The sequence below is a fragment of the Bos grunniens genome, chromosome 17 (genome assembly GCF_055505025.1).
Source record: "Bos grunniens cultivar Pamir isolate PY7600 chromosome 17, Bosgru_T2T1.0, whole genome shotgun sequence".
Lineage (NCBI taxonomy): Eukaryota > Metazoa > Chordata > Mammalia > Artiodactyla > Bovidae > Bos > Bos grunniens.
Window position 1 is genome coordinate 54,528,925 of NC_141181.1, and position 4,828 is coordinate 54,533,752.

At 38.3% G+C, this 4,828-nt stretch overlaps 1 non-coding gene across 1 annotated transcript; it reads left to right on the top strand.

The window, feature by feature from the left end:
• Positions 1-3,586: 3,586 nt before the first annotated feature.
• On the top strand, positions 3,587-3,659 carry TRNAD-GUC (transfer RNA aspartic acid (anticodon GUC)). Its single transcript has one exon. It is a non-coding gene; the product is annotated as a tRNA-Asp (tRNA).
• Positions 3,660-4,828: the final 1,169 nt, after the last annotated feature.

Consider the following 4,828-nt stretch of genomic DNA (forward strand, 5'->3'; position numbering starts at 1 on the left):
AGTTCATTCATTTATTTATATGTGAATATTTAATTTCTGCATGCTTGACACTATGCTACATGCTAAAATAGAAAATGAACATGACCTGGTTTTTTCTCTCAAAGAGCACACAGTCTAGAAGATTCTAATATTAAGCAGCAAAAAGAAAAGTTTTTTTTTTTAATGTATAAAACAAGGAGCTCAGAGGAAGAAGCAGTTAATTTTGACATGGGGGGTTGGAGAAAGATTAATGGGAGAGGTGGGACTTGAGCTGGATTTATAAGAATGAATTAAGATTTTGATAGTAGAAGACAAAGGCATTTAAGTACATGACATGTTCAGGAAATGACAAGTCTAGAATGGCTCAGTAAGTTACCTAGTTGTGTGAGGCCAGGGTAAGGAGTTCCTAATATGGGCTAAGCTCGTGTGCTCTGTAATTTGACATGCTGGGCACTCAGCTGGACTCCATGAAAGGTGCAGTAAAAGGATAAGACATGGCCCCTGTCATTAACCAGACTAACAGTACGATACAGCAAATATGTTGAATCCTAAAACCTAGTGCTAAATTTTGTGTGCTGTCGAAGTTCAGTCAAAACGGACTGCTGCTGCTGCTGCTAAGTTGCTTCAGTCGTGTCCAACCCTGTGCGACCCCATACACAGCAGCCCACCAGGCTCCCCCGTCCCTGGGATTTTCCAGGCAAGAATACTGGAGTGTGTTGCCATTTCCTTCTTCAGTGCATGAGACTGAAAAGTGAAAGTGAAGTCGCTCAGTCATGTCTGACTCTTCGCGACCCCATGGACTGCAGCCCACCAGGCTCCTCTGTCCATGGGATTTTCCAGGCAAGAGTACTGGAGTGTGTTGCCATTTCCGTCTCCCAAAATGGACTAGGGAAGACTAAAAGGTCAAAGGGGAGTCCGGGAGGTTTCATCAAAGAAGAGGGAATGATCTGGGCCTGGAAAGATGAGTAAAATTTGGATAGGAACCAGCAATTGAAGCAATTTACAGCACTGGATTATCAAACAGATATACCCCAATATTTGATATTTCAGAAATCAAAGAAGTTTTCATAAGAAAAATCAAAACTCAGACTTCCTTACACTCTCTTTAGAGTTTAGGGTCTCTAAAAGTTTCAGTTTAGCTTTTTGGAATGCCATCAACAGTACTAGTCCAATGGGAAATCAGAGGGGAGAAAAACACTGTGGGCTGGAGCAATCTGGGCAGACTGGAGAAAGAGATGGTACAAGTTTAAAACCACTCTGGAAGCATGGGTAGAATTTGGCTTAGGGAGGAAACAAGAGCTCCACGGGGATGAGGAAGCCCCAAGAAAGGAATACCCTGAGGTACGAGCCAGGCAAGGCTGCAGAGAGTAAGAGAGTTAAAGCTGGAAAAGGAGTTGGAAACCAAATCGATGAGCTTTTTTGAGTTGGTGCAGTTGTTGGAGCTGTTCTTAATATCCTAATTCCTTTTGGACCCTTGATGAAATGAGAGATTCACTGCATTGTAGGGAATCATAGATTATCATCTCCACAAGAGACTGCTATCATGGACTAAGTTTGATTTGTTTTTTATGACAAAAGAGAGCAGTATAGGTAATAAGTCAGTTGTTTGTTTCATTATCTTTGGGGGAATATTTTTTTACACTAACTCAGAGATTCAATATTTTATTCTTTGATTCAGTTTACAACTCTTTGTCATCTCATTTGTACAATCACTTTTTTGTTTCATGTCACATTTTCAGATACGTAGAAAAGATTTGCTAATTTGAAGGAATTTAGATGAGAAACAGAATATTTTAAAGTTACAGTTTTGTTGAGAGACATTTTTATAAGTTTATTTGATCTTCTATGTATCCAGAAATGTGAGAAAAAAAATTCAAAGCTGGTGTTTAACAGTCCTTGATTGCTTTTTCTTGAGAGTAAGAAAAAACTGTTTTATGTTGTAATAATTGCCAAGTAGCCAAGGAGAGCCTCAGCCCTTGAAGAGACCCACTTGCTAGTGACTTGGCAGTGTCAAACAAATGTTCAACTTTTATTCTGACACTTCTTGAAGAATTTGATTGAAACTATATATGTCCAGATAACACTCAGCAAAGTGCCCTTCTTGCATTTGTTTCAAGATATATTTGGAAACAAGAGAGATGACCTTGGACTCAGCTGCTTTTCCAATTTAGGACTTCTCTCTGGGTCTACTGAATAATATTCCTGAACATTGAAAATTCAACGAATGGAAAAACATTTTAGTTACTATATGCCATAAGTCCTGTGATAGAGAATTTTTTCCCCCCAGCAATATGTTCTGCCTCTAAAAGAATGATATATTTAGACTGTAAGCTCTATATTAGCTTTCTAACCATCTACTTCAAAATACATTTAGGAACACATTTGCTTTTCATCAGAGTGCCTTTTTTATAATCTAAATCGAGCTGTCCTTGCTTTTTAAAATATTTTAGCATGTAAGAAATTTTGAAAAAAAAAAAATGAGCAGTTAACCCTTCGCCTTTGCCTTTTGGCATTCAAAGTTTGTTCAGAAGCCAGGGTTCATTGTAGCTTGATGTCAGATCTAAAAGAAGACTTCGGAGGCTCTGACATCCCCGTCTAAGGTTATTGCCACCTGTCCAGATGACAATAGAAGTCCTGCTAGTCTAACCTCAAGCCTGAAAGCCAAGGTTAGCTTCCAAATGCATCTACATTTAGCCCATGGAGATGGATGGTTTTAACTGTCATTAAAGCGATATTCTTTCAGTTACCATTTGCATATTTTGGAGGTTTAAGCAGTTCCATTTTTAATCTGTTGTCACAGTCACAGGACAAGACTTAGGTAACCTTTCTGATAAAGCAATTTTACTTTTAAGTAAATAAATAACTACGAGTTATAGTTTGATCATTGTCCTCCATAGCATATTATCAGGGAGCATAACGCTTTTTATTTTCACATGGTTTCCTAAGCTGTCATAGTCAATCAGAGCATTTATAGAGATGATTATGTTGTTAGCAACAGCCTCCAGCATGCACAATTCATTAATCCCCAGTAAAATGTTGTGTTACACACATGCACACATTTAACATGCACATGTAGAAATAGGAAGACACATCATATTATAATACTTCAAAGCATATCATGTTCTTGAGCATTCTTTGTCACTTGATTTTTTAATTTTATTTTATTTTTAATTGGAGGATAATTGCTTTACAATATTGTGATGATTTCTGCCATACATCAACATAGTCAGCCATAGGTATACATATGTCCCCTCCCTCTTGAAGCTTCCTCCCACCTCCTTCCCCATCCCACCCCTCTAGGCTGTCCAGAGCACTGTCCTCGGGTTCCCTGCATCCCACTGGCTATCTGTTTTACATATGGTAATGTATACTTTCAGTGCTACTGTCTCAAATCATCCCACCCTCTCCTTCTGCCCCTGTGTCCGAAAGTCTGTCCTTTATGTCTTGTTGCTTGATTTTGAATCAAGTATTGTATCAATTGTGAGCCACAAGGTGAGTGATTTTGCAACTGTTAACACTTAAGCTACTTTTAAAGATGATGGGTACTATCAGATAACAGATTGATCTTAAATTTTTAATTGTTATAAATTATTGCACCAGCAGGAATTCCCTGATGGTCCAGTGGTTAGGACTCCCTGCTGTCACTGCTGAGGACTCAGGTTCAATCCCTGGTCAGGGAACTAAGATCCTGCGAGTTGCCACACAGTAACTGATAGCTCAGTTGGTAAAGAATCTGCTTGCAATGCAGGAGACCCGGTTCGATTCCTGGGTCAGGAAGATCCCCTGGAGAACGGATAGGCTACCCACTCCAGTATTCTTGGGCTTCCCTTGTGGCTCAGCTGGTAAAGAATCTGCCTGCAATGTGGGAGACCTGGGTTTGATCCCTGGGTGCTACCCACTCCAGTATTCTGGCCTGGAGAATTCTATGCAGTCCATGGGGTCTCAAAGACTGAGCAACTTTCAGGAGGATCACCAAAAAGAATTATTATACCACTGTTACTTTGTAGTTTCCTAATTCAAAACTGGTGACCTTTTTTAATCGAACATTTACTTCTTTATAAAAACAGGTTTTGCATGAGTGTGGGTATCTTGCATACATTTCCATTATTTTATTGATGTTGAACCAGATCAGTTGCTACAGTCTCTTCAGTGCCCTAATTATTATAGATAAGAGCTCATTGTACCCAAGCTAATTGATTCATAGGATAATCAGTAAAGTTCGCCTTTCCTGGTTCCAGAGAATCCTCTAACCTCACAACTTTTGAACTGCATTTTTTAAAAATACGAAAGAGGAAAATAGGTGATATTCTACAAAGTGTTCCTAAGATCTGTAGTGCTCAGGGAAGATTTTAATGAGGGAAAGTCTCAGAGAAAAAGTAATTTTAAATAGTACAGAGATTAAATGTGAGTTTTGCTGAATGTTTTCATAAAATATTATCTTTCAAATGTATGTTTTCTCATCCATCTTCTAAAAACATATATAAAACTTTGAGTCAGAGTCAGAATGAATATTTCTACATGGTGTTTGTTTATTAAGTTTATGTTTCAGGAGCTCTTTTCTCTACCCAAGTCTTCCTATTCTCTGGTATTCTTATGTAATTCGGACCACTGTTGAGTTCAGTAAGTGTTCATTGCTCAAGACTTAGTATTTCTCTGCCATTTTCCTAAGACAGGAGAGATTTCTAGCAACTACAAAGTAAATATATTTCTCTAAATTCTCTTGATCTGTGTCTTCCATAGATGGAATTCATATCCAGCTGTCTGCAGATTTATATAGAATCTGGTTTATCCAAATATTTGTAGTACCATCAAATCAAGGATTTCTTTCTTTTTTCTTATCATGCCTGAA